The following is a 12,066-nucleotide window of genomic DNA, read 5'->3' as shown; positions in this document are numbered from 1 at the left end:
AAAAGAGATAACAATCGATGAATAATAATACAATGAAAAATTATAATAAAAAAAAATTTATAACTTTTTTCCCTTTTTTTCTTTCCTTTTTCCTCCTTCTATCCTCTACTTTTTCCTCTTTCTATCCTCTGCTTTTTCCCCTTTTTTTTCTTTATTTTTTTATTTTATTTTTTTTGTAAGAGAAAATGGTTATAAGGCATATAAACTGATATGAAGGCTGGATATAGAACGCATTTTGGGGAGAAAAGCGGGGAAATTAAAGAAACCATTTAATTTCAAAGTCCTGATTGAGGCCATTGGGAGCAAGGGTTTTCAGATTGAAAATGGTCTTCATTTCTGTTTTGGCCAGCAATTTTTCTATATTCCTGTTTTTCCAGGAAGCTTTTATGTTGATTAGTCCCATAAATTCAGTGATGGCACTTGTGGAGCACTGATGTTCTTGCCTAAAATGTTCCGAAAGGTGGTGTGTCGTAAAGGCCTTTGCGGATATACAATATTATTGTATACAATAATAAATCACAAGGATGGACTAGAGGCCATAGAATGGTTCTTAGAGCAAACTGAGATGAGTGGAGAAAGGAAGAAATTCATCATAGATTACATCAGTTTTATACTGACTAACAATTTCTTCTTCTTCAATGGAGATTACTATCTACAACAAAAGGGTACCGCAATGGGTACACTCTTTGCCCCAAGTTACACCAACCTGATTATGGCATTCTGGGAACATAAAACCATCTTCACAGGCGTAACTTGGGGTATACAGCTGAAAGACTGGGGACGATACATAGACAACATCATCTTTATATGGAGAGGAGAAAGAGAGGCCCTCAATCGTTTTTGTTCATCATTAAATGAGAATACCATCAACATACATTAGACGTTTACCATCAGTAAAGCAGAAGTGAACTTTCTCGACTTTACCATCTATATCAAAGACTCCACATTTCAAACCATGATCTATTCCAAACCCACGGACACTCGTAATCATATCTCCACTGACAGTGAACATCACCAAAATTGGTTAAAAGGGATTCCAAAAAGTCAATTCATAAGAATCAAAAGGAACTGCTGTGAACCAACCATATGCGAGGAACAGATACAGATCTACAAAAAAATCATTCCTCAAAAAAGGATATAAAATGGAAACGGTTAATACAGCAATACAGGAAACCTCATTGATTGAAAGAGAACAACTCATCACTGATCAATAGAACATTGCTTCCATCTCCAAAAAAGATACAAATTGGGCTTTTCTTTCTTCTTACGACTCCGATCATAAACACTTCGAAACACTTCGAAAAAATAATTTGCAAACACTGGCACATTTTAAAAGGAGATCCTACGCTGAAGCACATCATTCCGGATAAACCCCAATTCATATACCGCAAAGCCCCAAATATTAAAAACCGTCTCTACGCAGTGCCTTGCCCATTAAAAGCACCAACCCTATTAGAACAAAGGGCTTCCATTGCTGCAGAATGTGTCTGGGATGCAGACAGATACGAACAAACAAAGCCAAATACACTGAAGTCACGATCAATGGGACCACCTTCAAAATTCATGACTTCATCACCTGTCATACTACCAATGTTGTATATCTAATATCCTGTATTTGTGGCAAATCCTACATTGGCAGGACATCGAGATCACTCAAAACTCAAATTGGGGAGCACTTGCGCAATATCCGCAAAGGCCTTACGACACACCACCTTTCGGAACATTTTAGGCAAGAACATCAGTGCTCCACAAGTGCCATCACTGAATTTATGGGACTAATCAACTGTCAAAGTCGAAAAATATTGCAGTGCACACATCACGCACAAACTACACACAGATGGCCTCCGTGCGTGTACTTGTTCTGCCATGCGTGTGCATATTCGCAATTTGAGTATGGTCGCTCCCGCGGTCCTGCGCATTAGCACGTGGTATGAGTATTTATGGTAGAGTTTGTGGACGCATGGAAAAGCTATCAAAACACATTACATATTTAATCCAAATAGTGCATAATGTACACATAGTCTCCCTGCACCACACCAGCAAGTTACAACAGTTTAAATGGTATCAGAACAAAGGGATTCACCTTTACAGAATAGGAGGGGACAGAACAAGGTTATAAAGTGGTGCTTGGTATCCAGCTGTAGGGTATTTTAAGGGTAATATTCCGGTGTTGGTTTGCAGCAGATCACACGTTCCTGCGAATAGTTATGTGCAGGAGCAGAATATAGATATAAACTGTATTTACTGTACATTAGGTATGCAGCAGGAACCCAGAGGAGACCACCCACAAGTGCATCTGGAACAGACATCGCCCACCTATTCAAACCAACCTATGACCTCTCCTGTACTGTAAATGACCATCCCTGTGTACAATGGACAAAGAGATTACAGTATCCATTGTGTTAAGTTTTGGAAGATTGTATAAAAGGAGCCAGCTGCAGGCCTGGTCACACAAGACTCTAAAAGTTATCTATTTAGATGACCGAGGACCAGACTGGGTAGCGTGGCGAAAACCAAACACGTATGTACCATTGACTGTAGCCATTATTCTTTTGTATTGTATTGCTTTGTTATTGTAACCCCCTTTCAGTAATAATATGTTGTGGTGTCGGAACCCGGCATTTTAAATACAATCTGGTGTTGTGTTTTCCTTTCCATTCTAAGGTTTAAAGTGTATTACTATCGCATGCATAGCTGTTAAGGGTTCACGGTGTATCTTTGGGTGTGTACGCGCTGAGTGTACTTTGTACAGCCAGCGCGGCATTTGTACGCAAAGTACGTACACGTACGGGGCTCTGTACGCTAATGGTGTAATAAGTACGTAGGTTGAGGATTATGCATAGCAGCCGCAGCAGCTTCATTTAAAGTGTATGAAATGTCTTTTTAAAGTGTAGCTTTTAGTCCTGTATGTAAATCAGCATTTATAATTGGGAGCATCGTCCGGTTTCCACATACTCACAGCCTAACAGGTCATAGCAGACTTAATCTATCAGCAAAGGGCAGAAAGAAGGTATCCTACGTAACCTTTTCTTGGTCGATGGATACACTGAAAACCCTACTTGTGTGCTGATTAGATGGCGTCTGCCCTGTATGGTTTGCAGAGGTGCTGGTAGAACCCATAAAACACAGGGAAAAAGCTATTTAAAAATCTGTGAATTTTTTGGGTGCCAAAAAGCGTACACAAAAGGCACCCATACTTTGCATACCCTCTCACATTGTTGTCACAAGATTCAGATTGCTAGATTCATTTAGATCTGTGTGAAACCGGATACATTTGTTGCTAGATAGTTAAAACTGTAATAACAGTGTTTAAGGAAGTAAATATAAAGCACAACATGCAAGTCTGGCCCGGTCGTTAAAGGTTTATACAGAAAAAAACTGGGTGTTGTGTTAAGTGAGCGATTATAGTTAGTATTGCTCACATTTATAGAGACTGTGTGGTTTGTTGAATTGCGGACGTATGGTTTTGTACACGTGTCTCGGACAAAGTACAGGACTGCGCACGCAGCGTAAAAGACACGCACGGTCGCGTGTTTACGCAAAGTGCGTAAGATTGCGGGCGCTAAGTACAAATTACATAATAGTGTCGTTTACTTAAAAGGTGGGACAGTAGCCATGCTACAATAGCACAAAACTACCCGGTTTCTAAAGCAGATTAGTTTAAAACTTTTGTTTAAACTGTATTGCCTCTGGGGGTAAAGCTGCCAATCTGAAAGAGTGAAAATTTTCTGTACAGAAAAACAAAGCGTATTTGAGTGAGTGAAAGCGGAGTGAGTGGAGCTGGCCCAAGGAACTAAGTGGTCTAAGTGGCTGGAGTGGTAACACTGGGTTAGTAGAGGCCTGGTGGCGTAGGGTTCACTACCTTGCGTGATTAGAACTAAGTGGTCTAAGTGATCCCATACAACTAAGTGGTCTGGAGTGGTCTAGGCTAAGTGGTCTACAGCAATCGTAGGGCATATAGATAACTAGTATCTATAGGCTGTGCTATTGCATCGCATGTCCGTGTATTCTACACAGCACAACGTGATACCATTGTGTCATATGCGCTGTGGAAAAGCATACGCAGACGTGACTGTATAGACAAAGGGGTTTTTCTTTGATAATGTCGGGAAATCTCCCTGGTGGACTTCACTGGAAAGGGTGAAGGATAGTTATCTAATTTCTCTGTTTTTCACCCTACAAACAATTCCAGTTGAAAGATACCGAAAAGGAATTTTTCGCTGCCTCTCTCAGAAAAATATTCCAACAGAACTTCCACCAAAAGAAATTTCGGTGCTGTAAGGTCTGATAGGAGCCCCAAGTTGGGTACATCGCCTTCGCTATCGACAGTGTATGGTAGTACCGGCCAACGTGGGCGAGAGCGAGTGGAAGGCGCTCGGAGATACTTCCACCATCTACTTACATTGAGTATTTTGGTGTTTGTCGGAATTCTTTTTAGTTATTAAAAAGACCCACAAATATGGGAGCCAGTTGCTCAAGTGAGATACGTTTGTACAGGGTTCAGGCAGAAGAATTAGGACCAAGAAGGTCAGAATTGCGGCTGAAAGGGTCAGCAAGGTTTTTCATGTGTGAAAGATATAGTTCACACACAGAGGTTTTATGCAATGAATGGGTACGTATGACTGACAAAGATAGGGTACCATTCCCTAAGGTGGGCAGCTTTGAACCAGAGGTATTGCAGAACTTAAGGATAAGGATATGTCTGATAAAATCCAGAAAACAAAGGATTAGACATACAGATTGTTTAAATTTATGGCAGCAAGAGGGAGAGATGCAAAGGGAATTAGCTAGTGCAACAGGTTCCAAACCTAGTGGGAAAACAATGGCGACCGCACCACCACCACCATATATTGTTGGGGAGAAAGTGGCTACAAGCAATGGTGCATTAGTACAGGATAAGAATGTGATTGATTAATGTACTAACGCTAACCCTTGCCAGCTGTATCCCATTTTAAATTTTCCTCAGGATTGTGAGCAGGAAGATGATCCCAGCACGATATCGGAACTCTCTCTAGCAGCCACCATACAGGATACTCAGGTGGGCACGGCCCAACCATCAAGAGTTGTAGCAAGGCCCCCTAGCGGAGGGATAAGTGAGGTCGTGTCCACAGGTAAGTACGGTACCATACATTATGCAGAAACTATAGCTCCCCACATTATAGAATCAAACCAGAAGGATGTAATTGAATTAAATCCTGTCAGGGTAATTGCAGTTCCCAACGGGAAAACTGACAATCAGGGTGTAACTCCCATCAGGAACATTGCCATGCATTGTCCCTGGTCCCGAGCAGAGTTAAGGTCAATTATGTCTGAATTTCCCGATCCCAGAAAAGATCTAGTCGGATGCCAGAGATTCATTAAAGAGTTGGGTAACGCCCATGAGCCTACAAATAAAGATTGGCGAACAGTGCTACGAGTGTGTTTACCCTCAAATATTGACACCACGAAATTCATAGCAGACAGTAAGTTAGATGCAGAAGTACCTCTCACTTATGAATACAATCAGGATACTGTAAAGCAAATCAATCTGCAACTAGGAGTGTATTTCCCTACTGTTGTCAAGTGGAATAAAATCTTCTCCATAAGACAAAAGGAAGGTGAAACGGCATCCGAATATTTCCATCGGGCACTGCAGGAAATGTCTAGATACACTGGGATCGAGGACATTAAAGATAATGCACATCACAGGGAGGTAGCTGTTACTGTATTAATGGACGGGTTAAAGGAGGCATTAAAAACAAGGGTACAGACCTCTCTACCTAACTGGAGAGGAATCTCAGTGGCTGCATTGAGAGAGTCCGCTGTCGAGCACGATAGGAACATCAGTAAACACAGGGAGTTACAGGGGGATAAGCTGATGACGGTAAGTTTACAGGCTCTTACAGCAAAACCCCATCAGCCGAAAACCCAGACCCCTGGTGTTTGGAAAGACCTAGAACATGCTACATTTGTAAAAAGGAAGGACATTTTGCCCAGGATTGTAGGAATAAAGGTACACATAACGTATACCGACCCCCTAGACCAGAATACGAACCACACTACAATTCACATAATTGGGATCAGGGACCACATAGGAGAAATTACGAGCCACATGCAGGGGAAACAAGGAGGTACCTACCAAGGAGATATTGGCAGACCTCGGAAAATTCTCAGCTACCCCCCTCACATATTGTAGCTGCCAATGCGCTGCGGGAGGGTCCCAATATACAATAGGGGTTGGGCCACACCTGTAGTCTGCAGCCAGTGAAATTGATTGCTAGCCTTGGTAGTGAACCTGAGGTCACGGTTGATGTAGCTGGTGTACCATTACCATTTCTTGTAGATACAGGGGCGGCCAGGTCAGTGTTGAATTCAACATCAGGTATAAAGACCACGGGAAAAATTATTTCGGCAATGGGAGTAACAGGAACGGTGCAACAATACCCTTTGAGTAGACCTGCAGAGATTACGATAGGGCCCTTGCAAACCAAACATTCTTTTCTGTTGGCTGCATCGGCTCCGACTAATCTACTCGGCAGAGACTTATTGTGTAAAATGCGGTGTGTCATATATTGTACTCCTGAGGGTGTTTTCTTGGATATACCTGAGAACCACGGATAAGTTGCAGTTGTGCCGGACCAGGGTCAAATATTTGGGACATTGCTTGACTCAAGGACTTAGACACCTCACTGCTGATAGAATACAGGCGATTTGCGACATGACTCTGCCACAAACTCACAACAGATCCGCACTTTCCTTGGAATGTGTGGGTACTGTCGAAACTGGATTCCGGGGTTCTCTATACTGGCTTTACCTTTGCAAGAAATGGTCTCTTCGAACAAACCAGAATGGATCTCTCACACAGATGAGTCCGAACTGGCATTTGAGAGACTCAAACAGTGCCTATCACAGGCACCTGCATTAGGTATGCCAGATTATGAGAAGCCCTTTGAATTGTACGGTACAGAAAGTGCGGGGTGCGCGGCAGGGGTTTTAACTCAGAGACATGGTGATGCCAGCAGACCGGTAGCTTACTACAGTGCACAGTTGGACACTGTAGCACGGTCTCTCCACACTTGCTTCCGAAGTGTTGCAGCGATAGCTTTGCTGGTAAGTAAAAGTGAAGATGTAGTGTTAGGACATGACCTGACCATTCATACACCTCATACAGTATCATCCTTACTAAACTCAGCCCAAACTCGACATGTCTCATCTGCTCGGTTTACAAAGTGGGAATTATCACTGATGGCCCCGGTAAACATCACCATTAAGAGATGCAGCTCACTAAATCCTGCAACTTACTTGCCAAGTGTGCCTGGACAGGCACAAAGGGTGGAGGATGAGAATGTTGGTGAAGGAGGATTTAGTGCAGACACTGATACGCATGATTGTATGGAATACCTGAATCAGACTTTCACAGCGAGACCTGATATCAGTGACAACCCACTGGAAGGAGTAGACTTTACCTTCTACACTGACGGTAGTTGCCACAGACAGACAGAATCGGTAGACTTGTGCACTGGATATGCAGTTGTAGATGACGAAGGTATCACAGAAGCTGAACCCCTGGGCCCACCGCACTCAGCACAATTTGCTGAGTTGGTCACCCTAACCAGAGCGTGTGAATTGGCCAAGGGTAAGTCAGCTAATATATACACAGATTCTTGGTACGCCTTTGGAGTGGTGCATGATTTTGGGGCCTTATGGTGCCTCAGAAATTTCATCACGGCAGCTGGCACACCTGTAGCGCATGCGTCCCACATCAAAAGGCTTTTGACAGCAATACAGGAACCAGACAGAGTGGCTGTTATCAAGTGCAAAGCACATACTTACAACCAAGACCCAATTTCACTTGGTAACAACTGGGCAGATGAAGCTGCTAAATCAGCAGCAAGCACCCCCATACAAACGAACATCACATCACTGATGACATTTAACACGATCAACACACAACAATTAATCGAAATGCAAAATTTGTGTTCCCTTCAGGAAAAGGCAGTCTGGAGGGCAAAGGGGTATGGCCAGGAGTCCTCAGGACTGTGGACAGGTGGACACGGTAAGCCGGTGGCCCCCAGAGCATATCTTCCAAGCCTAGCTGAGGCGGCACACGGTCTGACTCATCTGGGCAAAGAGGGTATGTGCGAGTTGGTAAGAGCCTACTGGTGTGCGCCAGGATTCTCTTCTCATGCAGGTAAGAGATCAATGACATGTTTTACTTGCTTGAGGAAGAATATTGGAAAGACAATACCAACAGAGCCATCCCATATCCCTCCTACAGACGGACCTTTTCAAGTAATACAAATCGATTTCATACAGTTACCACCCTGTAGGAATTTTAAATATGTGTTAGTTTGTATTGATGTATTTTCCAACTGGGTAGAAGCGTTCCCTGCTGCCACAAGTACTGCTACATTCACTGCAAAGAAAATTGTGCAGGAATTTGTGTGTAGATATGGCATCCCTAGAATAATTGAAAGTGACAGGGGTACCCATTTTACAGGTGAAGTCTTTCAGGTCATGTGCAAACTGATGGGAATTAATAGCAAGCTGCATACTCCGTACCGTCCACAGGCGAGTGCAAAGGTAGAGAGAGTGAACAGCACTATTAAGAACAAGATGAGCAAATTAATAGCTGAAACTGGATTGTTGTGGCCAGAAGCTTTGCCACTAGTGTTGTACAGCATCAGAACCACTCCCAGGTCTCCACTTAACTTATCACCCTTTGAAATTCTTTTTGGTCAACAACCTCATGTAATGATAGACCCCCAGGATGATTTGAAATGTAATAATGAAGTGACTGTGAAATATTTGGTTGGGATGAGCCAGCAGCTGAGAAATCAACAAAGAAATTTAAAGCTGGTGATTCCTGACCTACTGAACAGTAATTGTCATGACATTGATCCTGGGGATTATGTGATGATTCGAAATTTCTTACGCTCAGGTTGCCTCATAGACAGGTGGGAAGGACCATACCAAGTCTTGTTAACCAGCACAACAGCATTGAAGGTCGCCGAAAGAGAGACTTGGGTCCACTCGTCCCACTGCAAGAAGGTCGCTGACCCGAAGAGAACTCGTGACAAAGAGCAGAGTGTAGAGAATCTCGTATCACTGGAGTGTTTGTTCCGGGAAAGTTGAGAGGCAGGACTGTTGAAGGGCATCTGAGCACAGAGAGCAACAAGATCTAGAATGGTTGTCGCACCATTTTCATTTTTCACCTCCCCCTGCATTTTCCTTTCTTTTCTCCTTCTTATTTTCCTCCTTTCCCCTAACTAAATGGATCGATCACAAGAGACTGCGTTTCGGGTTCTGTTAGTAATTCTGGTTTTGATCAGGACAGTTTGTTTTGGTGAGGGTCCCAGAGAGGTCGTGCAGGGATCTGGAATGGGTTCTGATGGTGAGTATGAATTTGTAGGATCTCAGGAGCAGCACATCACTCGTGTAAAGGCTGGCATCAGTAAGCGTTCCGGTAGTCAGGGAGCTCGGAGGCACTGTGAAGGGTTATTGTCTGATGAATATTGTATTTGTAGGAATTGTGAGAATATAGTAGAGGATGGGTGCATCCAGAGATGTCAGTCCAACCTTAATATCGACATGGACCGCCATCCGTTGAGTGATTACCACTCACTAGTGGGTAAGGTCTTAAACCAGACAGAATGCTGGGTGTGCTCACAAGTACCTCAAGGTCAGAGTAAGTCAGGATTAGTACCATACCCTTTAGCAATAGATGAGGTACTCGAATTGCGGGGTGGGAGACCGGTGGACAAGAAATTCAATATCTCTAGGCCCCCTAGTTTGAAGATCCACCAGTATCATGTAGACAGGTCCTTATTGTGTTTTAATATTTTCAATTACCGAAAACCGGGAAATTGGGAAGTGACGTGGAATAACCAGACAATGACCTTTTCACACAGAGCTGATAGGATACCCATACACTCTGAACTTGTACGCCAAATAGCCAACAGTGGGAGGTATTTTCAGTATAAGTATACCCGTGGAAGCAAGACCATGTGGGTTGGAAAAGTATCGTCAGGGTATTGTGCTCATATCATCCAGCCTGATACTTGTACAGAGCAGATGGGAGAACTAGGGATTGGTTTCTTTACTTGGAAAATGTGTAATATGGTGATGTTATATTTTGTCCCCTATGTTCTCCCAGATGATGCCTATTTCATATGTGGGAGGAAGGTGTACAAGTGGCTTGCCTCGATCTCAGAGAGATTGTGTTATATTGGGAGAGTACTACAGGAGGTCATGACCATAACCCATGATAAAATGAAACACATTTACTGCAGTGCTCAGGCTCATTATACTCATACTCACTATGAACATATCATCAAGAAACACCTCATAGATAGGGCAGAGCACGCAGCCTCTGATTTGATCTACGAATCCACCGGGAATCAGTTCCTTCTTGTATTAGACATTACCCGTACTGCCAGAGGAACTATAAATTATAGGTATATCCATGCGCTAGCGAACTGATAGATAATATCACTGAGATGTATGACGACACCTTCAGGTATACGAGAAGGGAGTTACAAGCTTACAAGAAGGAACTGATTCAGCACAGGATGGTCCTTAATTATAGCACAGCCGTGACAGGTGGGTACTGTGTTACTCTGGCAACTCAATATGGTGTGAAGTGCTGTAAGTATATTGCAAAAAGCACTGACGACCCAACGGAGATCATCGATCAAAAGATGGACGATATCTTGCAGTTGAAATGGGAGTTCAGGAGGAAGCACAACCTTACCTTAGCGACTGTGAGTAATGAACTGACCGGCTGGGTCTCATGGTTGAACCCACGCAAATGGTTCTCAGGTTTAGGAGAGTGGGCTCAAAATGTCATTATGAGTGTGGGGAAGTTTCTCCTTTGTATCCTGGGAGCCGTCATAATTATTGGTTCGATATTTAGGTGTGTTCAAATTCTAATGCGGCGCAAGTACGGCACAAATTTGATGAGTCTAAGGAGCGAGGGCGCTGTTATAGCAGCAGATTTAATCTACGACCCATCCATAGAGACAGTGTTATGATAAGGATTGCAAATTAATTTCATGGCCTGTTCCTTTCACCCGTTTTTCTTTGTCTCCCCCTCTGCCCAGATACATCCATCCGGAAAAGACGTCAGCCCTACCCAAAATGTTTATGTGAATGTATTTTTATATATGTGTCTTATCTTCATCTCTGCAACCTCCAGCTAATGGCACACATAGTTGACAGGTGATATCCACATATACTAACACTCACATATGTTTCCCCCTCCATGTATCATCAACTAAATGTGCACCCCATTTGTTGGAATAAGAAGCCGAAAAGAGCTCGGTAGTGTTTGTTGGCCCATTTACAGACCCTTAATACGGGATGAGAAGGATTTAATGTATACTTCGCAATACCTCGAAGCTTATGTAGAACATATACGGCACGATGATACATGCCCCTCAGACATGGATTAATACATACATGCTTTTACTATTCCACTAGGTCATACATTTCCCACCTACAACCCATGCTTCTGTAGATATTGTATAGATATTTTTCTGTTTATTGATTAGATAGTGGCAGTTATTGGTGACTGCCAAAGGGTGGACTGTCAAAGTCGAAAAATATTGCAGTACACACATCACGTACAAACTACACACAGATGGCCTCCGTGCGTGTACTTGTATTGCTGTGCGTGCGCATATTCGCAATTTGCGTATGGTCGCTCCCGTGGTCCTGCTCATTAGCGCGTGGTATTGTATTGCTTTGTTATTGTAACCCCCTTTCAGTAATAATATGTTGTGGTGTCGGAACCCGGCATTTTAAATACAATCTGGTGTCGTGTTTTCCTTTCCCTGCTAAGGTTTAAAGTGTATTACTATCGCATGCATAACTGTTAAGGGTTCACGGTGTATCTTTGGGTGTGTACGCGCTGAGTGTACTTTGTACAGCCAGCGCAGTGTTTGTATGCAAAGTACGTACACGGTATGGGGCTCTGTACGCTAATGGTGTAATAAGTACGTAGGTTGAGGATTATGTATAGCGGCCGCAGCGGCTCCATTTAAAGTGTATGAAATGTCTTTTTAAAGTGTTGCTTTTAGTCCTGTA

This window comes from Pseudophryne corroboree, chromosome 4, assembly GCF_028390025.1.
Source record: "Pseudophryne corroboree isolate aPseCor3 chromosome 4, aPseCor3.hap2, whole genome shotgun sequence".
Lineage (NCBI taxonomy): Eukaryota > Metazoa > Chordata > Amphibia > Anura > Myobatrachidae > Pseudophryne > Pseudophryne corroboree.
The sequence above is the reverse complement of the archived record's forward strand: the minus strand, read 5'-3'. Positions refer to the sequence as shown.